General features: G+C 41.4%; 1 long non-coding RNA gene and 1 other non-coding gene across 2 annotated transcripts in view; both read right to left on the bottom strand.

Moving 5' to 3' along the window:
- Nucleotides 1–26,302, bottom strand: part of LOC147371899 (uncharacterized) — a 231,493-nt gene that overhangs the window by 156,171 nt on the left and 49,020 nt on the right. The gene's annotated exons all lie outside the window — the stretch shown is intronic.
- On the bottom strand, nucleotides 7,367–7,439 carry TRNAR-CCU (transfer RNA arginine (anticodon CCU)). The gene has a single exon. It is a non-coding gene; the product is annotated as a tRNA-Arg (tRNA).

Genomic DNA, 26,302 nt, shown 5'->3' with positions numbered 1-26,302 from the left:
AGTCAGCTGGGATATAAGCAATGTAAGAAGTCAACCACAAAAATGGAAGCTATATCTAAAGTGACCTTGTTACGTGTAAGTCACCAGCTGCTTTGGGTGGTGTGAATGAGGCACTCCGCAAAGCAATGGCATCTCACTGAAGATGGAGAAGGAGAGGTGGAAGACTTTGATCTCAGGAGAGAAAATCTTTAAAGACAGGAGACCTTAAACTTGGCTTGAGTCAAGTTATATAATTTTTAAACATCACTTGAAGAACACCTATATAAACCTAGATTTATTGCCTACCAAGTCACCTCTAAGCAAGAAAGTAAAGTCTTATCACCTTCGCAAATAAAAATTATCAAGTAAAAATTGACCAATTACTACAGTCAGATTGACCAATTACTATAAAAAGTTGCTTGTTCACCACAGAGGTATGACCAATACAGAGAAAACTGGCCATTTTCACTTCATACTCATTTGTGGAAGATGACAAGTATCCCCCTTGAATGAATACTTTCTAACCTGAAACTGCATGTAAGAGTCCAAGTGGAAACCTTGGAAACATTTTCAAGTTCCACATTGTTGGTAGTACTGTTTCCAAAGAAGCTGTCTTAAGGCTATTGTGTCTTTAGCAAAGAGCCCTAGCTCATGGCATCCACCATCCAAAGGCCAACAGAGAGGGCTTACTTTGCAGATTCCCACCACAATATAGGATTAGCTTGTACTTTGAGCTGCCATATGTCTAGCCAACTGCTATCCATCTAGCCATAAGAGACTTTATCTATTTTTCAAATATATTTCATTCCATATAGCAATTACCCATCGGATGATATCAGAATTTGTGGTAGTTTCTGTAAGTGCCACAATTGACTTAAGATGAAATGTGAATTAAAATGTGAGGTTCTGGGACTCCATGGAGTCTGGAGTGAATATAAAACCATGAGTCTAAAGGTTTAACTCTCATCCTGTTAGCTGAATGAGCATTTAAGTCATTCCAAGGCTTTGAGAACTGATTTTATGTTTAGGCCCCAAGTAAGTGGTCAGTTTTATACTGAATCATAAATTCAACTTATTTGTGGAAATGTTTAGAGACAAAAGGAATAAATATACAAAAATCAAACCATTAATTTCTACAAGACTTTGAAGATAGACAAGGTACATTTTGCAGATTAAAAAACTAGTCCTGTCTAAGGGAAACCTATTACCATTGACTCTCAAGCCTCTTCCACCAGAACCATGTGGCAATGTGAAATTCTTTAAGATATAGGAGAGAGATAGCAACCAACATACATGCTCTTGCAATAGATGCAATGACTTTGGTCAGGACTACTTTCCTTACCTTGCTTTATGTAGCTTCCCGAAGCTACATAGATTGAATAATTCTGTCCAAAAGCATCCACGTGATCTAGAAAAAAACTAGCAAGATTCTGGTGAAACACACTACAAGAGAAATTCCATGTTATTATGAGTTGAACAGAGAAAGACAAATATATGATATCACTTGTATGTAGATTCCAAAAAGATGACAGAAATGAACTTATTTACAAAACAAATAGATACATAGGTCTAGAAAACGTGGTTGTTGTTGTTCGCTAAGTCGCGTCCGACTCTTCACAACCGCATGGACTGCAGCAAACCTGGCTCCTGTGTCTTCCACTATCTTCTGGAGTTTGCTCAAATTCATGTCCATTGAGTTGGTGATGCTATCTAATCATCTCATCCCCTGCCGCCTCCTTCTCCTTTTGCCTTCAATCTTTCCCAGCATCAGGGTCTTTTCCAATGACTTGGCTCTTTGTATTAGGTGGCCAAAATATTGGAGCTTCAGCATCAGTCCTTCCAACTGAATCACTTTGCTGTCCACCTGAAACACTGTGAATCAACTATACTTCAATTTTTAAAAAAGAGCTGAACGTATTCTTGTCTTGGATTGTAAAGTGAAATTTTCTGAAACTGAAGCTTGTTACTGTCTTGGCAAACATGAGTTCTCCTCTATTCCTGAGGCATCCTCTGGGACCAGCTGGTCCCCAAAGCCTTTGAGATCATACCCCCCGGAGAGCACCACTGAAAAGAACAAGTCTTGGCACTGTACCATTTCCCAAATCTCTTCCTTCCCCTACTTTCTCTTGCACTTAGGAGACTTGGCAGTGTTACATCCTCTATAGTGTCCACACAGAAGCCTCTTACAACGGTGCCGTTCCAGGTATTCTGTTATGATTCTTGCAGTCACCAATGCCACAGAACCCATCATCAGTGAGAAGGACATTTAGGGCCACTGTTACTGAGAAACAAAACAACCTCTAGCAGTCCATCCCACTAACATATGAGACATCAATATCGTGCTTGCCTTTGAACATTGGAAGACATGTAACTTCTATTTTGCTGCAAAATTTGGTGCTCATGGACATCTAAACTGCTTATTTTGGAGAGGGGGAGCAATGTCACAGTCTCTGTGACCTAGATATGGAAAGTTTTGTTTCTTTCTGAACTCTTCATGCTTTTTTGTATTGATAATTCCTTGACTCTGATCAATAGTCAGATTTCCAGAAATGAACCAAAGCAAGGGCCCTTCTTCTTTCCTACTACATGTACAACCTTTTCTTTATTGAGGAGCCTCATCTCCACCTTCTTACACAGGCACAATTCTCACTTCCAGTGCTCATGGAAAACACAGGGTATTTAGGGTATTTGTCTTTACGTAAAATGATGTAAGGCATCCAAGCCTCCAGTGGATTTTGAGACTCTGGATCCTTGGAGGTGGGGGGGGGGGCGGGGGTTTGCAGAGGTGGGGGTTAGGCTGTGAAATCATGTTTTGAATCCTAGAGGTAAGAATTTTAATGAGAAACAACTGTTGAAGAAGTCTCATTTTCTGCATGTGTACCACAATTTTATTTTGAAAAATGAGTTTTTGGTAAAACTGGCCAGTTTAATCAGAGTCGGGGAGAGAGGGGCTGTTTCAAGCGGCTGAGCAGAACTGAAAAATAAGTGAACACTCTTAAAGAGAAAGGACATGCTCTCTGTGGTGAAGAAACAGGAGAACTTTCAGTCGTCCCACTAGGCCCGTGTTTTCCCGGCTCTGCAGCACTCTTGTAAATTTGTAAATTTGCCACAGCTCACTTGTAAATTTGCCAGGGTGGCAGGGACACATGACTCTTAGCTGGGAGGCCTGCCAGCCATCAGAAGCCCCCAACTCTTAGGAGGGAGTAGGGGGCGGGTGCCCAGAGACCACCCTGGGTTATATTTATTTGGGGGGATACTTGCTGGTTCTGATAGCAAATCTCCCTAGACAGATGCAGCCCACATTGGAATGTCTCGGACAGAATTCCACCAACTCCCCAGTATCAGACCTAGCACCTTATAAAGTAAATCTTTACACTATACCAAAGGTAAGGACAGACGTCCCTATGTAGCCCGAGATGTCACCTGATCTTTCAGGTTCTTCTGCGCCTGAGTCCATCTCAGCAGAAACCCCTTGTGTATTCTCCATAGGCAGAAACCCGTAATTCTTACTCGTTTTATCGATTCTCCCTCTGTTCACAAACCCCCCTTTATTCCTCCTCGTTCCTGGTTACCTCATTGTCCCTTGGCCTCCAAAGAATCATCTCACACCCGCAAGCCAGACAGATTAATGTCTCTATTTCCCAAGGTGTGTGTTTGGTCTGACTCCAGCTGACCACTGGGATTCTGAAGCCACGATCCTACCCTGAGGGGAAGCGCCTTCCCTTTTCATACCAAATGTATGCATATTCCTGATTCTCAGTTTCAGCCTGAAAAAAAAAAATGTAACTTCTCAAACATTTCTGAGAGGAAACTTAACACTCTCTTATCATACACAAACCTCCCTTGAACCTTTGAACCCTGAAAGAAAGACAGGCCCTCTTAGCAGTCTGGAATGATTCACATTATGGTCTAATTTTGAATCAGTATCTCTCAACTTGGGCGATTTAACCAGGGGGGGTTGCTGAACTCAGGCACTGATGAGATGAGCTGGCCTGCTCATCCCCGCTGAACTCACCACCTAGGATCTGCCCTTACAGGAACTCAGAAGCATGCCCTTCCCATCGATGCCTGGAAGACGGGCCTAGGGACGCAGGGACCTCAAGAAGTGCTACGTCCTCTTGAAGAAAGGAGGGGAGAAAGAGAAAACCTTCTAGAACAGTCTATTAGCACAACTTTTACTTTAGAGATGCCGCTCCAACTATCATAGTTTTATTGGCTTATTTCGCCACAGTTTTTGAAGAAGCAGAGTTATGTGCTTCTTGCTTACAAAAAAATTACTTTTGGTCATTATAGTTTTTAAGAATTCAGTATAGTTTTCAGAGAGAAAGTTGAATGAACATATTCTATGTTAGTTTTGTTGACTTTTGTGCTGCAGAATTGCATTCGTGTCATGATAATCACACATTTGTGACTTTTACTCAGAGAAACACCAGAAATGAACAGCAGCAATATGTCCATGTAGGGAGAGTTCAGTGCTAAGAAACACAGAGCAGTGCCCCGCTTCCATGTCCCCTTGTTCTCCACTCCTCTGCTTTCTCCTTTCCTTACCACACTCAACACATGGTCATTTATCTAAAAGCCTCGAAATGTAAAATTAAAAAAAAAAAAAAGGCATTTAGTCCCTGATAGATCCTTTCAAAGCTTTGTAACTATTGTCCATTTATATTCATACATCTACATATGCGGGTTCCCTGATGGCTCAGCAGTAAAGAATCCTGCCTGCAGTGCAGGAAACGCAGGAGATGTGGGCTCAATCCCTGGATCAGGAAGATCCCCTGGAGGAGGAAATGGCAACCCATTCCAGTATTCTTGCCTGGAAAATCCCATGGACAAAGGAGCCTGGTGGGCTACAGTCCACGGGGTCACAAAAAGTCGGCAACGATTGATCAGAGCAGAGCAGAGAGAGCATGCACATATGTATACATTGCAAGGAGCCCAGTCGTTCAAAGCTGTGATGCCATTCAAAACAGTGTTTAGATGCTTTAATTAGATGGTAAGTTCTTGGTTTGGTTTGCTTTTCATATTTTGTTGGCTGGGTAGTTTAGGGTGTGGCACTGAAAGCAATGCAATGACTAGAAATTCTACTCCTAATGGTAGAAAGGAGCTTTAGGGGACCAGAAGAAGTAGAAAAAAACCAGTCTGAATTTTCTTTTCTGGCATCCCCTGTGCTAACTGACACAAGAAATTGTGAAAGAAGAGGTCTTCTCCAAGACTAGTGTTCAGGGACTTCCCTGGTGGTCCACGGGTTAAGAACCCAGCTTCCAAAGCGGGGACTGCAGGTTCAATCCCTCGTTGGGAAACTAAGATCCCACATGCCTCGCAGAAACTAAGTCTGCACCACAACTAGAGAGCCCAAGTACAGCAATGAAGACACAGCACAGTTAAAAACAAAAAAAAGTTATTCTTCAAAAAAAGAAAAAGACTATTATTGACAGTGATGATGTCATCTAATGTAATCATGTAGTCACCTTGAACTGTTCATCAAATTGATGGCTGAACGTAGCTTTACTCAAATTCAGACACCTACCTTGACTGTCTTTGTATCTGCTTAATAAAGTAGCCATGTCATCTTAAAAAAACCTATAGATTTTTGAAACCCTGCAATCAAAGGTAATGTCAAAGTAAAGAAGCAAAGATGAAGCATATGCAATTTTTCCTAACATACTGGAGGATGCAAAAAATCAAACTGAGCAGGTTTCAGGTCTTCTTGTTTCCAAATGACTCATTTATTTCCTGGCAGGCTGTACTTCCCAAGATGGTGGATCTTGGTGGATCAGTAAGATCTCCCATTACACGTGGGCTCCTTACAACCTGAGCTGGACATTTCTCTGACAGAGGAGTAGAGTTTGTGTCCACTCCTCTCAAATAGGAGAGGCCTGTGACTATGGCAGAGGTGACACTATGTGACTTCTAAAGGCTATGCCATAAAAGTGGATCCAGTTTCTATCTAGTTCTCTTGATCCACTTGCTCTTGGAACCCTGCCACAGCGCTGTGAAGAAGCCAGGCAGCAGCAGAGACAGGCCACATGTATGTGTTCTGGCTGACAACCCAGTTGGGGTCCCACCTGTCAGCTGACATCAGTTATCAGTCTGTGTGTGAACAAGTCTTCAGATGACTCCGGCCCCCAGAAGCCAACCCCAGAATTTGAGCCACCCCAGCTCACGCTTCGTGGAGCTGTCCTTGAAGAGTCCTGCTCAAATTGCAGGTCTGTGAGCAGATAAAGGGGCTTCCCAGGTGGCACTAGTGGTAAAGAACCTGCCTACCAATGCAGGAGACCTAAGAGATATGGGTTCGAACCCTGAGTCAGGAAGACCCCCTGGAGGAGGGCATGGCAATCCACTCCAGTATCCCTGTCTGGAGAATCCCATGAGCAGAGGAACCTGGAGGGCTACAGTCCATAGGCTCAAAAAGAGTTGGACACAACTGAAGTGACTTAGCACAGGCAAATAAAAAAGACTTGTTTTAAGCCACTAAGTTAGGCGTTTTTCTTATGAACCAATAGGTAACTCCAACCCTGAACTTTCCCCTCCTTCTGGGAGTTTGTTGTTGGTCCTATAAATATCACAACATATAAATCCACATGTAATGAAGTCATGTAACCCAGGATCTAACCCCAGGAAGAAGTGAAAGCTCTATGCAAAATGAGTTACCATGGTTTAAGAAAAAGAAGTTTAAGAGCCAATGCAGCCATCACTAAGAATGCAGTAATGATGACCATTCCTGGGCACCTAGGATTCATCATCCATTATATTGCAGCAGAGATGAACTGAGAAATGCTTCTTGAAAGAGATGGTTGGTTTCAAAAGATCAGAAAAAGAGGAATCTGAAGAAAGGATGGACAGGCTAGCAGAAGGGAACATGAGTTAAGCATGTACTTGGGATGAATCTGATCTTTGTATCACAGAATTTCAAAGTCTCAAGATTACTTGAGGCTAACTCGACTTGGTCTAATTCATTACTCTTGTCAAATCTCTGAGTCCAATCTGTAATATACTGAAAAGTTATCATCTAGTTTCTGATTAAATATCTTTGATGCCAGAAAGAGCTCTCTTAACTTCCTAAAGAAGTTAGCTATTAGAGACCTTTTCCTTTGGCTAAACTAAAATCATCTTGCTGAAGTTTTTAACTTGTGGTTCTGTTGTGAAGTTGCATATTTTTCGGGGAGTTTGGTTTTAAAGTAAACACATGGCAACAATTGCATATAGCTAAACTCGGTCTTGAACGTTCCTCTGGAAAGTACCCCAATAGTCATCAGTCTGAGTCCTCAGCCACAATTTCCTCCAGTGTTGGAACTGATTCCTGGTTTTTTCTTTTATACATTTATTTGCTGTGGCGGGTCTTAGTTGTGGCACTTGGGATCTTTTAGTTGAGGCTTATGGGATCTAGCTCCCTGACCAAGGATTGAACCTGGGCTCCCTGCGTTAGGAGCACAGAGTCTTAGCCACTGAACCACCAGGGAAGTCCTGATCACTCTTTCATTGAGAACCAAGGAAAGTATATAGTTGATTTGCATATAGGACATATATGGATTAAAAAAAAATGTATCAATACCTTTCAAGGCTAGAGGTACACTCTGGGGAGATGTTCATGCTCTGAGAAGCAAAATGGTCCTGAGATGGGGGGTTCACACCTTTTGTCTCCTGCACACATGCACTCATTAAGTGGATAGCTGGAGGAGCCTGCCACACTGCTTAGACTGTGTTATTCCCTTTAAAATATGATTATTTTTGCAGAGCCATGTAATTGAATTTGCATCCTTTAAACAATACACGGGGCTTCCCTGGTGGCTCAGATGGTAAAGAATCCACCTACAATGCGAGGAGACCTGGGTTTGATCCCTGGGTAGGGAAGATCCCCTGGAGGAGGGCATGGCAACCCACTCCAATATTCTTGCCTGGAGAATCCCATGGACGGAGGAGCCTGGTGGGCCGTGGGCCATGGGGTCAAAAAGAGTCAGACACGACTGAGCAACTAAGCACAGCACAAACACATACATGACATATTACTGTAGCCTTTTAAAGCTACATGAAGTGAAGTGAAGTGAAAGTCACTCAGTGGGGTCCGACTCTTTGCGACCCCATGGACTACACAGTCCATGGAATTCTCCAGGCCAGGATACTGGAGTGGGTAGCCTTTCTTTTCTCCAGAGGATCTTCCCAACCCAGGGATCAAACCCAATTCTCCCACGTTGCAGGTGGATTCTTTACCAGCTGAGCCACAAGGGAAGCCCATATATGTTTAATGAAAGCCTTTGAAGACAGTTATTAGGACTCTTTAAACTGCTCCACATGAAACATCATCTTCCTTTAAATGTTTCTCATAGAACATGGTTTTGAGCCCCTCATTCTTTTGTATTTCTCCTCTGAACAGATCTGAGCATGTGTTCTTTTAAGTATAAGCCCCTAGTATCGATTAGGTTGTCCACGTGTAATCAGGTCAGCATAGAATAGAAGAGACAGACACAATTTACTGTTTTCAATATGGACTTTTGTTACTCTAGCTGAAAATTGCATTTGAGTTTTTGGCAATTATGTCCAATTGTTGAATTATAGTTACCAGAGTCCTGTGTTTTTTTAAATCATGAAATATTGAAAGATGTAGAAAATAAAACAGATACCCACAAAGTCATCACCAAGATCAACAGATGTTCAGTTCAGTTCAGTTCAGTCGCTCAGTCGTGTCCGACTCTTTGCAACCCCAAGAATCACAGCACACCAGGCCTCCTTGTCCATCACCAACTCCTGGAGTTCACTCAGAGTCACATCCATCAAGTCAGTGATGCCATCCAGCCATCTCATCCTCCGTCGTCCCTTTCTCCTCCTGCCTCCAATCCCTCCCAGCATCAGAGGCTTTTCCAATGAGTCAACTCTTCACATGAGGTGGCCAAAGTACTGGAGTTTCAGCTTTAGCATCATTCCTTCCAAAGAAATCCCAGGGCTGATCTCCTTCAGAATGGACTGGTTGGATCTCCTTGCAGTCCAAGGAACTCTCAAGAGTCTTCTCCAACACCACAGTTCAAAAGCATCAATTCTTCTGCAGTCAGCTTTCTTCACAGTCCAACTCTCACATCCATACATGATGTTGCTGCTAAGTCGCTTCAGTCGTGTCCGACTCTGCGATCCCAGAGATGGCAGCCCACCAGGCTCCCCCGTCCCTGGGATTCTGCAGGCAAGAACACTGGAGTGGGTTGCCATTTCCTTCTCCAATATACATGATGTTAGCTTGCGTTATTTATCTTTTTCTTTCTGTGTGTTTATTTTAATATTTATTTATTTGTGTATTTGGCTGTGCTAGGTCTTAGTAGCAGCATGCTATATCTTTGATCTTTATTGCTGCGTGCAAGATATTTAGTTGTGGCACGCGAACTCTTAGTTGCAGCATGTGGGATTTAGTTCCCTGACCAAGGATTGAATCCAGGCCCCCTGCGCTGGGAGTATCAAGTCTTAACCACTGGGCCACCAGTAAAGTCCCTATGTCTGTTGTATTTATCTTCATCTCCCACATACTCTAGCTCTGCAGCCACATTAACCACACCATCAAAAATTACTGTTTCACAATTATTTATTAAATCCCTACTGTGTCATTTTGGGGGTATTAATACTCGAATACACACATACTATTCGAGTGTATTATATATTATCTCAGCTTCACATTATTCACAAATTTGATTGGGGGTGCTTCATATGCATTTATTACAATACTAAATGGGATAGGGTTGATGACAGAGACCTGGGACCCACACTAGGGACAATCCTCTAGAATGGCTGAAGCATTATTGTGTTTCTATGACTGCATGCCTTTGTTTATACTGTTCCTCCTGCCTGGAATTGCTTCTTCCTTCCTTCTTCCATCTGACTAACTTATATAATTGACCCTTTAAGACCCAGTGTCCCCTACTCTAGAAACTTCGCATCATTACTGCTAAGTTAGGTGCCCCACCTTTGCACATTTCTCTACTAGAACACCTTGCTCCACTGCAATCATTGGCAACTTGTCCATCTTCCCTCTCATTTATTATTATTTTTTTTTTGGCCACATTGCTGGTTTGTGGGATCTTTGCCCCCTGACTAGGGGTTGAACCCGGACCACGGCAGTAAAAATACCAAGTCCTAACCACTGGACCAGCATGGAACTCCCTATTTTCCCCATGCCCCTCATCTTTTAAGTCTTTCAATGGCAAAATGTTCTCATATCTATCTTTGCATTCTTAGTCTTTATCAGTGTGCCAGAACTTAAAAACTGCTAGTTCATATTAGGTGCTCAAAAGTGCTAGTTAAATAAAGATGTAAGAATAAAACAATTCAGTCAAATCTTCCTTCCTTTCATTACAGAAACACTTTCCACAACACCTCTAATAGATCATCACTTCTAACCACAGAGATTTGCTACCCCACAGGACAACCCATTACTTATATGAATGGTTCTGGATTTTGAAAGACTTTTCTCATATTAAGCCCCAAGTCAGTTTCCTGTACCAACACTATAAGTTCTCATTATGAATAAGTCGAGTCTCTTCTCTGCATGTCAAGGATTCTTTTATGGCACTCACTTGGGTAACTAAACAGTTATTAGTGAATATGTTATACATGCAGCTAGCAGAGCTGAAGAAATTATTTCACTGCTCAGAATTGAGGCACTTTCTGAGGCATCCCATTAAGGATTTCTACCCTGAATTCTTTCCAGAAGCTAATTGGGTCTGTGAAGACCACAGAGCACAGGTGTTCCATGTTCTATACAGCTCACATTCCTATGTAAACACGCTGCCACTTTCTTGAGCATTGCAAGCTCCTGGGTGGTCTTCTGGCCGCCTTCAAAGGGAAACAAGTTGGATTTTCTCTCCTTGCTAATCATTTGAGGACCTGGTTAGCACAGAGCTAGACTGTATTCTGGAATCTATTTCTTGAGTCCCTACGTTCACACCTAAGGAGAAACCTCAGTGATTCAATCTGGCCCCAAACTTGTCTGAATAACCAAAGAGTGACAGGGAAAATACAACGGGAAGAAACTGGTAACTTCCGAGCAAAGTTCAATGCCTTTCTATCAGTTCTGGATCATAACTGTCACTTAGTATGGTTGGAGCAATTGACATTTGCCCCTGAAAAATATGAAAGAAAAACATTTCCTTAAAATTTAGGCTTTCATCCTGCCAGTGGTAGATATTTTCAAAATGGTGATCAGTTGGCAATATTTCATAACAACTCATTCTTTATTCTCTCAGTATAAAATAAAGTTCTTCTTGTGAGTCAGGCAATGTGCTAGGAATGTCACAGACCTTACCTGATGGAAGCCTTGTGACTAGACTGAAAAATAAATACTATTATCCCCATTTTATAGATGAGGCGGCTGCTGCTGCTGCTGCTAGTTGCTTCATTTGTGTCTGACTCTGTGCGACCCCATAGACGGCAGCCCACCAGGCTCCCCCATCCCTGGGATTCTCCAGGCAAGAACACTGGAGTGGGTTGCCATTGCCTTCTCCAATACATGAAAGTGAAAAGTGAAAGTGAAGTTGCTCAGTCGTGTCCGACTCTTAGCGACCCCATGGACTGTAGCCCACCAGGCTCCTCTGTCCATGGGATTTTCCAGGCAAGAGTACTGGAGTGGGGTGCCATTGCCTTCTCCATAGATGAGGCACTGGAGGCTTAAAAATTATGAAGTATGTCCAGTGGTAATGTCTTAAGGTCCAGAATTACTAAGTTGCAGAAACAATTCAAATCCAGATGGTTCTGACTCAAAAGCCCATAGGCTTTATATCAGGCCATGCAGGCTTTCATTTTGAATAAGCTTCCCTGCACAATCTTCCATTGGCAGTTGAGCTGTGCTCACTTCCTGATCCAGTGTTCCTGAATCAACCCTTTCATCTGCATGTGGGTGCACCCCATCAAAGTGATAACATCCTTGGATTAACAACCAGAGTATATCTAATTTTGTTTTTAAATAATGTTACTCTTAAGAATATCCAGGCTATATGAAGGTGACTTCGTGAATGTCTGCTGGCTTCTCTCATCTACCTCAACTCTGAGCTGGCAAGATGGAAGGGGTAGAAGGAGGTGATCCTTACTCAAGAGGGCCCAATAGAAGTATTTAGAAAGAAGATCAATTTCTTTTAAAAGTTTTGAGTCATCTGGACTGCGAATTCAGGGGAGAGCTTTTGTTAGTATTCATCATGGATATTTTATTCATGTTATTTAGGCTTTTTTTTTTTTCATCCATCGCCATGCTCCATGCTTCACAGCAAATTATTTAGATGAGGGCCTGACCAAATCTGACCCACTGCCTGTTTTGTAAATAGAGTTTTAATGGAATACAGCCACGCTCACTCGCTTACATATTGTCTGTGGCTGTTTTTGCACTACAAAGGCAGAGGGAAGTGGTTGCAGCAGAGACTGCGTGGCCCACAAAACCGAAAATATTTACTTTCTGGCCCTTTACAGAAACAATTTGCCTACCCCTGCTTTAGGCAGAACAAAAATGTATGGATGTTGCAGTCCAGTAAGGAATCTCGGTGTCTAGACTAGAATGTGGAGGAATTTGGACTTGGATGGCTGGACTACAGCATCTTTAAAGGCTCTTCCAAACCTGCACTTTGAGGCTTTAAAAATTCAGCCATATATACATGTGTATCTATAAAATATTTTCTCACAAAGTATATAAAGTAGGACCAAGATAGCAGATGTAGACTTGGAGGACAATAAGTATGTTAAAAACAGGCATTTCAATTTTGCTAATTCTTACCATGCTGATACTCCAGCAAACTATGTATCCAGCACATTAGTTAAACCTTGAAGAGTCTCTAAAGACAGTTAAGGCTGAAGTGAGCCATGTCTGATTACACTGACATCAAGTATCTGGAAGAAAGCCATCTACATAATTGTACGATTTTGCTTGTCGGTATTTGTAAAATGTTATTTGTATCTTCGATGAAAACTCCCTCCAGTCATGGAAGCTTGTAATTATGAGGATGTTTTATTAGTTTATTTATTGACCAGGAACTTTATATATACTGCTACATGAAACAATAGAGGAAATGCAGCCTCTGCCCTGGGACAGACAGCACTGCTCAATCCTTGGACTCTCTTCTCGTGCCTTAGGACCTGTTATAATGTTTTGGTTATTTTTTAAGATAGTGCCAAATAATTAAGACGCATGTCTGAAAAATTATGTATAATGTCAGAGGCCCAAATCCTTGGGACCTAATGCGACTAGATGTCTTTTTGCATCCCTGGGAACTTTGGGTGTATTTTCATCAGAAAACCCATCTTTTGAAATTACAGGTTTTTTTAAGGCTCCTGTATTCTCTGTAGCTCATCATTTGACTCACTAGTTAGTCACCTGGTCCTTTAAGCTGTGCCAAACTTTCTCTGCCTGTGAGAAGGATGTCAAAAGTAGATTTTTACAGACACCTGATCACTGATGTGCAGCTTCAAATCATTATGCACAACTATCTTAAAAAAATATTATCTTGGTCTATTTTCAAGAGTCTATACTTGGAAATATAAAGACTGAAGTCAATTTCTTTCCATTGAATTTAAAATCAAGACAGATTTATGTGAGTAAAACAGCAGACAATGTGAAAATACCTATTGAGTTTCGAATGATTTGCATGGGGAAAAAATATCTTAGGATTTGAAAATTGGAAAGAGGTCCTATCTTGGGTGGAAAAAAGATATCCTGCCAGAGGAAAGACGATTTCTTTTCAAGTGTGGACACTGGGGATTGTGGGCATGACCCAGCAACAGGTCAGAGCTGTCTTCACATTACTCTTGTACAGTGCCATTGTGAACTCGTTGATAGGATATTTTGTAATTGTTCTCAAGTCAGCCAATATATGAAGCTTTTGTCTTCTGAGTCAATAAGGAACAGCATTTTCATCACCTATTTCTTTAGTATTTCCTCTCTTTTCTTCACCTGTAAGTGTCTAATAAAATATTCTATGTTAGGTACTTAAAAAGTATTTATTGATGAATGTCTTCACTGTTTCAATCAGCTCATTGGCATATCTACTGAGAGTCAAAAAAACTGCACAAACTTAGGCTCAAAAGCCAAAAAAATTCTGGAGAGAAAATTTATAGCTTCTAGAAATGTTTAAAAGAGAATTTCTATAATGTGCTACATGAATCATTAACATTTCTTTCACATAATAACAATTTGTCAAAAAATCAGTTGGTCCCAGTAATCAATCTGTCCACTTAATGATTCATAATTTTTTAACAAGTAATAAAGCAACAGGGGTGTGTGTTTCCGTCAGGCTGCTCAATATACAGCTTACTTTAGGAAGAGACAATTTCTCAGGTCTTTAAAAATTCTGGTATCAGGCAAGATGCTGTCAGCAATCTCAATGATACCTCAAAATTGTATGGTGAGTTTTTAACCTTCCAATATATTTTCAACCGATTCTATTGCTTTTCCTACTCATCATAACTTACAGATTTTCTTTCTTGACTGAGAGAGGAAGGAGTTGAATGACAAGCAATTCACTGGGAATGTTTTTATACATGGATGGGGAGGGATCCTTGGGTGTATGTGATCGCAGGTGTATGCACTGATATAAGGCAAGTGGGAAGACACCAGTGTGAAGATACCCAATGGTTAAGTTTGGAATTTTTTCAAGCAATTATGCTAATAACTCTAAAGCAACACGTTCTTGATGAGTCAATAACATTGAAAAAATGGTCTTTTGGCAAACTAGTTCTTTGATGGATTGATAGTCAATGACTTACTATTTGATTGATTTTCTGCACACTGGTCTACTTCTTATAAAATCATCTTCTCTCTCCCAAGAGAGACCCACTTGTGCGGATTGCCAAAAACAGTCTCATCTAGAAGCGGGTGGAGGAAGCTTCTGCCATATTTTCCAGCCATATAGCTTTAGAAAAATAAATCACTGCACTCCAGGTAAAGGAAACATTTTCATCAAGTGTCTTTCTGAGAATATACAAAATCTTTTTAGTTATTGAACATTTCAATGTGATAGCATTAGAAATAAGATTGCCTTTTAATCATAAAAATGGCTTTGTCACAACTTCCAGTGGAGGTATGGGCTAGGAAGTGAAAGAGAGGAAAACTTGGATACACATAACAAGAAGGGATAGAGAAGAAGACTATTTGTAGAAAAAAGAGTAACAATGCTTAAGGCTGTCAGGAACAGAGGAAATATGCCTGAGGAAACAAAATGGTACAGAGCCATCAGACTTTGGTGGGTGCTTCCATACATAGGTGTTGAGTCCTAGTATGAGACAAAGAAGGTTATATGTATTGAAGATAGAAGATTCATCCTCCCCCAAATAGTCAACCTTCCCAAAACACTCGGCAACAAACAGTTGGTAACAGATGTAAGCAATTTCCAGGCTTGCTTTGTGGGCTTCATGTTGTCCATATACCTTAGCAACTGAAATGGGGATCCAAGGACTATGAAACAGGACATGGATTCTGACCATTGGACAAACCACTCCACTGATGTTTCCAGTGGTGACAGCCAGAGACTGATGGCGAAAAGGTACTAGAATTGACTGCTTGAATAATGAAAGGTACTAGGTGTCATTGTCGAAAGACTGATCTACATTCTTTTCTCTGTTATTCGGATACTGGCATCCATGGGAAAAAAGGTCTGCAGAAAAGAACTCAAATATTACATTACCAAGTTTCCCATTGCATCATGTGTGAGGTGTCTAGGATTTTAAATACAGATCTCTATTCTTTACATATAAAAGTGTTAGCTTTCTTATTTCGGATATCAGTGCAGAATCCGGATTTCTCACCAACCTGTCTTCCCATACAAAGAAACTAAACTTGAGATCCCTGGAAATTCTTGGTATGAGTCTTTGTCTTTCCATTTCTTTTTTTCTTTTGCCTCCTCTTGCTTTCACTGGATGGAATTTATGTCTTTCTTCACTGAAAAAGGAGCTGCATCGAGCATAGGGGATCAGGAAGAGGTTTTTTTCATCTCCATGATTTAGGTAGCAATGCAGACATCTGGCAGCAAGGAGTTACAGAAAACTTCTCTCTCCTTTTTTTTCTTCTTTTTAAGGGAGCCATTACTTCAGGTAGAGGATATCAGCTAACATATTTCTGCAGGCATTGGCTCTTTCAAGACCTCTATTGGTGATCAAACCAAATATTTAAAAGGACATTTGCGTAAACAAAAGCACGGTCTGCATTCACAAACCATTTTCAGTAAGATCTCTTTTCAGTCAAGACTCTGACCATCTGCTTGCCATCTTATATTTTTTAATATTATTCTGTCAAATATATGCTCTGTCAACGCAGGTAAAGGAATACTTGAAAAATCTGAACGTACACAAATCAGGGAGTCCAGATGACATGAATACTGAAGTCTGGAGGGAATTAGCTAATGTAGCCTTGCAAATAAGTACCCCCAAACAGGGCAGCTTCACAGTAATACTTTATCATACCGCCCTCCCTCAGGAAGTACACAGGTAGTAACATAAATACAATCAACTTTGCCTTAGACTCCCCTGGCATAAATTGCTACCTTGGACAAGTTACCATTTACAAGGCCACACATATGAGCTTACTTGATCACTAGAAGGAAAAATAAAAAAGGAGCATGTCACCAAGAAAGAATGAAAAACAAAAAGAATGGTATTTTTCTAAAGATTATAGAAATTTAAATGAATCAATTTATATTAAAAAATAAAGATTATAGAGGAAATCTGCAGTTTATTATCTCCTAAGGGTGGCTTTTTAAGATCTAGAAAAGGATAAATCATATATGAGATGTAGCTGGGGTCCTAACCAGGACTGGAAACCAGAATGACCCTGATTCTGATGAGATTGATCATGTGGCTGTGTAACCTCAGCCATGAACCTCAGATGGGCCAAAGGTAGGGATCTGACTATCTCATTGTTGAATACTGTGGTAAATTAAAAAGTGACTTCAAATTCTTTGACATCCCTCTCACTGGATGTTGGGGTTTATTTCCCCTCCTTTTGGGTCTGGCTGGCCTATAACTGCCCTGACCAACAGAGTCTGGCAGAACACTGTATATACCAGTTCAAGCCTAGCCCTTAAGGTTTCCATCTTGGCTTCTTGACAGCCTTGACAAGTTGAATTGCTCTAAGGCTGCCATGTTGTATGGAAGCCCAAGCTCCTGACCCACAGAACCATGAGCTTAAGAGAAGGGTTGTTACTTCACATCACCCACTAAGGATGCTTTGTGACATAGCAAGAGACAGAACTAGCAGCTCCCCCTTTCTACTTCAGGAAGCTTTACTCTTTTCCCTTTCTATGTTTCTTCCTTTTTGCTCTTTCCTTTTTTCTCCCCCTATTCCTCACTGTTTTCTTACAGCCCACTACATGAAGATAATTAGAGACATTTTTATGTTTGTTTGCTTGTAAATGAACTCCGATTTTGGTACTGTTTTTCCTCCTTGTTCATTATTTTAGAAGAAGGTGAGCTATACGTAAAACTCTCTCAAAAAACAAGGTGATTATTATTTCAATGTAGGCATCAATGAATTCTTTCCAGTGGCCCAGAACCTTTAAAAAAAATAGTTAATTGTAGGTATTTCTCTGCAGTCCAGTGGCTGGGACTGCACAGTCCCGATGTGGAGGGCCCAGGTTCCATCTCTGGTCAGGAAGCTGGATCCCGCATGCAGCAACTGAAAGTTTGCATGCTGCAGCTAGGACCCAGCACAGCCAAATAAATAAATAAGCATTTAAAAAATATATATAATTATAGAGTAACATATTACTAAAAAATCTTGTTAATTATAAATATGAACAATTGGAAAGAACTCAAATGTCTAACAAAATGGTTAAATACTATGCAACTAACTTAAAAAAATGCTCTTCTGATTATATCAGAATTTCCAGGGCTATCTTTGCCTCATTTCTGAATACTCTTATCTTGCTGACCCTGATCTAATTACCAAGGCCCTGATACTGTTCCTCAAAATTATCATGTACGCTCACACATCAGAGCTTTTGCATGTGCTATTCCTTCTTCCTAGAAAATTTCAAAAAATGCCCACAACACGCGCTCTCTCTTATTTCAAGCTCCGCTTATCAATGTAACCTTACCTGACTATTATATGTATAACATAGGACTCTTTCCTTCTTGACACTCCCTATCCCCCTCATCCAGCTATATTTTTCTCCTTAATATTTATCTCCATCTGATCTATTGTGTTCTTACTTTGACTACTGTCAGATGACTGACAACACACACATCATCAAGAGAAAAGAACAGGTCATGAAATGGTATGGGGAGTTTATACACATGCTTTCAAAAGGTGTAATAGCCTCAACTCAATGCATAATAACTAGGAGAGATGAAGGGTCTCATTTTGCCAGTCAGATGTAAAATTCGAGGAAGGCTTGGTGCTCCAACCTGGGTGAACGAACAGCACAGGAGGTACCAAGAGAATGGAAGGATGATTCAGGAAAGGCACAGGAGGCAGAACATGGGGTGAGCCAGAACTGAAGAAAGCACTAGCCTGCCCACGCAGCACTTACAGCTTCCCCTTCCTTACCAACAAAACCTTGATTTTTTAAATTAATTAATAAATTACATTTTAATTGGAGTATAATTGCTTTACAATGTTCTGTTAGTTTGTCTCAGAATCAGCTATCAGTATACATATATCCCCTCTCTCTTAGCCGCCCTCCCACCCTCCCCTCAGCTAACCCCTCTAGGTCATCACAGAGCATCGAGCTGAGCTTCCTGTGTTATACAGCAGCTTCCCACTGCTGCTGCTGCTGCTGCTAAGTCGCTTCAGTCGTGTCCGACTCTGTGCGACCCCATAGATGGCAGCCCACCAGGCTCCCCTGTCCCTGGGATTCTCCAGGCAAGAACACTGGAGTGGGTTGCCATTTCCTTCTCCGCAGCTTTATTTTACACATGGTAGGGTACATATGTCAACGCTACTCTCTCAATTCATTCTACCCTCTCCTTCCCTGCCCTGTGTCCACAAATCCATTCTATACCTCTGCATCCCTATTCCTGCCCCACAAATAGGTACAATCTGTACGATTCTTCTAGATTCCATATATATATGTCAATATACAATATTTTTTTTTCTCTTTCTGTCTTACTTCACTCTATATGACAGACTCTAGGTAATCCACATCATTACAAATGACCCAATTTCATTCCTTTTTATGGCTGAGAAATATTCCATTATAGATATGAACTACAAGTTCTTTGTCTATTCATCTGTCAGTGGACATCTAGGTTGCTTCCATGTCCTGGCTATCGTAAATAGTGCTGCAATAAACACTGCAGTACATGTGTCTTTTTGAATTATGATTTTCTCAGGGTATATGCATGGTAGCTGGATGGCTGGGTCATATGGTAGTTCACTTGGGGAAACCTTGGGACCAACCTAAAATACTCACTGTCTTGAATTTCCCTGCAGTTAGGAGACTACTACATGAAATGTACTGCCCAATGAGAACTGAACTGAGAATTTCTAAAAATCTTTTATTTTTCTTATATAGGTAGTGACCTTTCTTGCTTTCCCTTCTCTTTGCCTCAGAAGGATATGAGACTTAGAGCCACAGCAGCCATCTTGTAGCCATGAGGTACCAGATATGAGGCAAACACTTTTATGATAAGCATGGTGAAATAGAAAGGCAGAAAGAGTCTGATTCCTAAAGGAATCTGGTAGCTGTGGTTCTATCTCAAAAGTGCTTTCTCTGGACTTCTAATTTTTGCAGCCAAATGTGATTTAGAATTTTTAGGAGTTTTATACTTTTTTTATTGAAACATAGTTAATTTACAAAGTTGTGCCAATCTCCGCTGTACAAAGTGACTCAATTATACGCATATATACATTCTTTTTTAATATTCTTTTCCATTTTGGTTTATCCCATAAGGGAAATTTGGAGATTGGATATAGTTCCCTGTGCTATACAGCAGGACCTTGGTGTTTACTCATTCTATATATAACAGTTTGCATCTACCAATCCCAAATTCCCAGTGCATTCTTCTCCCACCCCCTTGGTAACCACAAGTCTGATTTCTAAGCAGTTTTTACTTTCTTCTTTCAATTTACCATTTTTTTACAATAAACATATGCTATTTATATAATTAGAAAAAAGCAATATGTATATGTATGTGTGTGTATATACTTGAGAATGGCTATGGAGAAAATATGTACTCTAAACGTGAAACAGAAATTGCTTTTTGTTCCCTGGTCCACTTACCCAACGAAGAAGAACCAGATCCTGAATTCCTGCACCCTCCTTTATGTCACCTTGTAGCGCACACAGAGGCAGCTCCAAATATTTGGTCAGCAGTTAGTGCTGCAATCTCAGGGGGACCTTGGACCCAAACGGGGGCCAGTCTGAAAGTCCCCTGCCCCGCTTATGCCTGAGCAAAACGCTGAGCCTCACTGCTGCTTGTCTTAAGGGAGTCCTCAGACAGAATTCATCCCTCCAAAACAGAAGAGTTTCTGACAATAGCATAGTCTGCATAGCTCTCTGCTCCTCCTACTGATATTTCTCTTGCCAGCATCGCAGCTCGGAGAAGACAATGGCACCCCACTCCAGTACTCTTGCCTGGAAAATCCCATGGACGGAGGAGCCTGGTGGGCCACGGTCCATGGGGTCAAAAAGAGTCAGACATGACTGAGTGACTTCCCTTTCACTTTTCACTTCCATGCATTGGAGAGGGAAATGGCAACCCACTCCAGTGTTGTTGCCTGGAGAATCCCAGGGACAGGGGAGCCTGGTGGGCTGCCATCTATGGGGTCACAGAGTCGGACACGACTGAAGTGACTTAGCAGCAGCAGCAGCAGCAGCATCACAGCTCAGTTGTGTGGCTCCAAATTCTTCTGCTTGTGGTCCTTAAGCTATTACATCTCCTGGGCCCCCCTTCCTCTTCATATTCACCTGGTTGAAATTTAAGGGGGTCTAAGGAACAATAGATCTGCTTTCTTTCTCTCACTTGAATTCCGGACCAAGTCAGAAACAAGTCAAAAGAGCAAGGCAGAAAAGAATACAAAATGTACTTTTACAGATAAAGCTGGTGTTGGTGAATGTTTCCTCTATCAGCAAGTTAGCTTCCAGAATGAGACAGATTTGCCAACCCAGTCACGGTTTGCATCTGGCAATCCTAACTCCTCCCTCAAGAGGGGCCCTGCTCTTGTAAAACTATAACATGAAAAAGTAAAGCTGTATTCTCATAGATAGGTGGCTCCCAAAAATAAAACGAAGAGGAAAGGCTGGCCAAGGCATGCTCAGCTTCTCTTTCCAAACTCATCAAGGAGACCAAGGTCCTCTTTCTCCTGTTCAAGGAGCTTGCTTAGCTCACTCCTCTCTCACACTCCACCAAGGGCAAGGTCAGTGTGCCCCCTTCTTCCCCCACCTCATCAATAGACAACGTCACCCCCACACGTCTAGCTCCTGCTCCCTACAGGAAGTTCACCCAAAAGTGGTGTCTGGTTAGGGTGTCAGATACTCTAACTCTCCTTCCCACTCTTCCTTGGGCAGAGGTTTAATCTCTTCCAGCTTTACCCATTCATCTATATACTCTTTGCATCATTTGGGTCTCCATCTGAAGATCTGACTCTGGAGAAATACTCTCTGGATTAGGAACATATGAAAACACATATGGAGTCCCTTCAGCCAGCTCTGACTTTCAGAATCACAGAAGAAAAAAATCAGTCTTGTTCTATCGTTTTGGAAACAGAAATTTACTTTCAGCTTTGGGGAAACACCAGAGTTTTCAATCTGGTTTTGCCATTTTCTTGCTCTGAGACCTCAACTCTTTAGCGTAACCTAAGACCTGGTTTCTTTGTCTGTAAGATTGGAGTGTTAGTCATAGCATGGCTACCTTGTGTGCAAGTGCGCTAAGTCACTTCAGTCACATCTGACTCTGCAACTCCATGGACTGTAGCATGCCAGCCTCCTCTGTCCATGGGATTCTCCAGGCAAGAATACTAGAATGGGTTACCATGCCCTCCTCCAGGAGGTCTTCCTGACCCAGGAATCAAACCCTTGTCTCTTACATTTCCTGCATTGGCAGGTGGGTCCTTTACCACCAGCACCACTTGGAAGCCCCAGCATAGCTGCCTTACAGAATAGTTTTTGTAAATTTTTTCAGGAATGATATACCAAACACATAGGAGGTAATCAAGAAGTAATGGTTTCTTTGTACACCTGAAACTAATAAAATATCATACAACAATATAAAAAACTATACTTCAACTACAAAAGAGAAATAATGGTTGTCATTTCCTGTCTCTAATCTAATGTAAGGGAAGTTTCTCTCAGAGAGCTTTATGGTAGTCTTTTGGTCCATCTAGCTTTTGGATAAATCTTTCCTTTCCTCTCTAAAGAAATCACACATCCTAAGTTTAAAAAAAGAAAAAGCTATTCCTTGTTTTCCCTTCACAGAGCACTACTGAAGCTAGTGAGTGAAAGTTGCTCAGTTGTGTCTGACTCTTTGCAATCCCAGCCTATGGGATTTCCCAGGCAAGGATCCTGGAGTGGGTTCCCATTTCCCTTCTCCAGGGGATCTTCCCAACCCAGGGATCAAACTCAGGTCTCCCACATTGTGAGCGGATTCTTCACCAGCTGAGCCACAAAGGAAGCCTGCATAACCCAAAGACCAAAACTGTCTCAAAGCCAATAGTCAATATGGCTGCTGTAGAAGACAATGGAAGTCCTTAGGGGCTATGATTGTTATTCCAAGCCCCATCTGCTGACCTTGATATAACCTGGTGGGAACTAGTGGACCATACATCAATTCACTCTGTTCTCAAAGAACAAGAAGCAGCTTATGCCATAACTTCTCTCTGTAAAGCTAAACCATTATGAGTACTTGTCTGTGAATGGACAACATGCAGGTACCTCTATGGCTTATTCTTTAAAGGAATAGCAGCTAGCCTAGGGCAGGGAGCAGTGGTCTTTAAGTAATTGTGGCTCAGTGGTAAAGAATCTGCCTGCAAGGCAGGAGACTTGTAGGAGACATGGGGTCAATCCCTAGGTCGGGAAGATCCCCTGGAGAAGGAAATGGCCATGCACTCCAGTATCCTTGCCTTGAAAATCTCATGAATGGAGGGGCCTGGCACAGTTCGTGGGGTTGCAAAGAGTCAGTTATGACTGAACGACTAAACAACAAACAAAAACATTCAGTGAATGAATGATCCAGGACCAAACATTTCATTCAAAGGGCTCCTATATAAAATGCATCAGTGGAAACACAGTGTCATTATTGTGATCATTCTCTGCAAGTCCATTTGATTTTAAGTAATAATTCCCCCAATACAACATAGGGAGAACTCTCTTTGTACAACACTTCTGTGTGTCATAGACCTTTGTTATTTGCCGGACTCCAAGGATATCTAATCAATCCTATTACAATGAATGCCCTAATCACAGGGATTTGCCAGTTGGATTCGTGTCCTTAAAATAGCATTTTTCCTTTGGTTTGCATTATAATCTCAGGGAGAATTTAGTTTTATTATAATGATGTGGCTTTAGTTTTAATATATGTGTCATTCTCTTAAGAAGATACATTTAGACTCTTTTTGTAATGCAAATTCTCAGCCCCTAATTTATATGTTGTCAAGTTGGGGTTCTAGTATACTGTACTTGAATTTCTTAAAGCATGGCACACCTGAATTAGCTTTGGGGATAAAAGGAATACAGAGAAAATTGTAAGCAAAACATCTGATACAGTTTTACTTGCAAAGTTTAAATTTTCTGAATGGGATCAAGATGGCAAGGCTTGAAATGTGGCTGAAGGGAATAAAAGAACTATGGTAAATGTCTACATATCTGAGAGTGGTAGTGGCGAAGGTCTTATACCGTATTTCCTGGTGTATTTCTCCTTAGATATATCCACATATGTACACACACATTGGAGAGACCTAGTGGAGAATTTCCCTGTCTCTTCCCTAGAATCATTACTGTCCCATACATTCTTATGTTATGTGATAATGGCCACTCTTGCCAGCATTCCCTTTTTAAAGTAGATTTTGCTTTAACTTTACCAAACAAGAAAAAGGATTGAATTTAAAAAGCAGTGTAAGTCTGCTGGCTACTGGGAGAGGGCCTGTCCTCAAATCTCACCCCTTTGGTCCTACAGAGGCCTCTCATTCCACCATTCAGGTTTGCTTTGTCTTCTGGCCCACAGAGCAAACCTTTATCCAGCACCCACAAGAGGCTGGGGTAGGGGGCACTGTGGCCAGTCTGAGTGGGGGAGGGGGATGCTGTCCCTGCCCTCACTGAGCTTACAGTCCAAGGAAAGTTTGATTAAATTAACCACTCAGATAATAGAGCCCATGACAGGATCCAGGTCGGAGGCTTTGGACTCCTCTGTCTTTGGACTCCAGACCCACCAGGCTCCTCTGTCCATGAGATTCCCCTATCCTTGTACATGGCAAGAATACTGGAGTCGGTTGTCATTTCCTCCTTCAGAGGATCTTCCCAACCCAAGGATCGAACTCATGCCTTCTGCATTAGCAGGCATAATCTTTACCCACTGAACCATTGGGGAAGCCTCAATTTGTCCTATATTTTATCCATATTTGTCTTCCTAGAGTTTTCTTTGTTAAAGCCACACCAAATAAGGCTTAAGCCTCTTCTGCAAGAAGTTGCAGGTTTTTTAAAAACAGCCACCTTCTCCTTCTGAGTGATCTCTCCTTTAGGCTAAATAGACTCAGCTCTTTCAACCCCCTGACATGAATACGAATTCCCCAAGCCTTTGTACTATAAGGCGATGGTACAAATGACTAAGAACCTAACCAATAATGGTTTAGACAAGATGTATGGTTTTCTGTCTAAAATTCCAGGGAGGTGAGCTATGACTAGTATGGCCCTGTACACCACCACAGACTTCCATCTTGTTCTTTTTGTACATGGCTTACATCTCAAGGTCTGAGTGTTAGCATCCAAGTTCTAAGCAACAGGACAGGGGAGGGGCAGAAAGATCTGAGTGTGCCTATGTGCTGTCCCTTAGCAAGGACATCCAGAAATTGCCAATCTTGACTATACTTCGTTGATTCAAATTTAGTTGCATGCCTGCACATCTAAGGAAGAGAGGCTGGGAAATGCAATGTTTTCTAGGGAGCCATATGCCCTGCTAAACCTTGGAGGTACTGCTGCTTTAGGAAAGGGGGTAATGGGTACTGGGGATAACCAGTTGTATTTAGCATACCATCCCTTTGTTTCCTGTTACTCATGAAGTACAAAGCTGGCAGAGTCAAGCACTTCTGCCTTTATTATCCAAGCATATTCTTTGATTTCCTCACTTCTGGATCAGGCCAGCATCATATCCCCACCAGGGGCCTTCAGGAAAATAATATTTGCCTTGTTTGGTGGGCTTGTGGTAGAAGGAAATTGAGGCATCAATTTTTGTTGCTGATGTTCTGTTGTTGTCTTGCTTTTGTAGCCTTGTTGTCATTTTTCAGTCACCCAGTCATGTCTAACTCTTTGCTATCCCATGGACTGCAGCACACCAGGCCTCCCTGTCCCTTACCAGCTCCCGAAGTTTGCCCAAGTTCATGTTCTTCTTCAATGAACATAGTCTTGATGAACCCAGGCACAAAATACGAACGCAGTCTTAGATCATCGGGACCATTTTCATAATCACATTGAACTACTAACCAGTATCAGGAATTGAGATTCTCTGCTAGTAGCAGATATCCAAGTGGCACGATAACTAATTAAGGGTTTATTCTTTCACATAAAGGGAGTTGAGAGGTCATATACTTCAGAGCTGACATAAAGGTTCCAAAATGCCATCAGGAACTCAGTGCTACCTTGTTGTTTTTCTCTGAAACCCTTACTTGTGTCCATCATCAATGACACAATGTGGCTGCTAGAGCTCCAGCCATTATATCTATATTCTAGGCAGGAGGAAAGGGAAGAGCACGAGGCAAAAAAGATATCCATCCTACATGAATCAATACCTTTAAATAGCTATCTTAAAAAACATTTGCAAAGATTCCCATTTATATCTCATTGGACAAAACTTTTTTTAGGGGGCAGGCTGGAAAATAAGTCCTAGCTAGGTACTGTGTTGCTCCAAATAAAATTAAAGTTTTATTATTAAGGAAGAGGAGAAAATAGAAATGGGTAATCAACACATAGTCTCTGCATGTTACTGCTAACTCATGTATCTGTTCTGTCTCATACCTACAGTTAGATATTTGGACCCAAGCAGAGGACCCTAAACCTTATCTTACTAAAAAGTGCTTGTTTCAGCCTATGAAAATCTTTAGATCCAATATACTCATTATTCTTCAAAACTAAATCATCTTTAAAGAAAGTTAAGTGAGCCAGCTGTTGAAATGTTCTTTCTGACTTTATACCAGTTGGTGAAATGACGAAGAGATGGTAATAATCTATCT

The sequence above is a fragment of the Bos grunniens genome, chromosome 5 (genome assembly GCF_055505025.1).
Source record: "Bos grunniens cultivar Pamir isolate PY7600 chromosome 5, Bosgru_T2T1.0, whole genome shotgun sequence".
In the NCBI taxonomy this organism is placed as follows: domain Eukaryota; kingdom Metazoa; phylum Chordata; class Mammalia; order Artiodactyla; family Bovidae; genus Bos; species Bos grunniens.
Note: the sequence above shows the minus strand (reverse complement) of the source record. Positions and strands in the feature narration are given on the sequence as shown.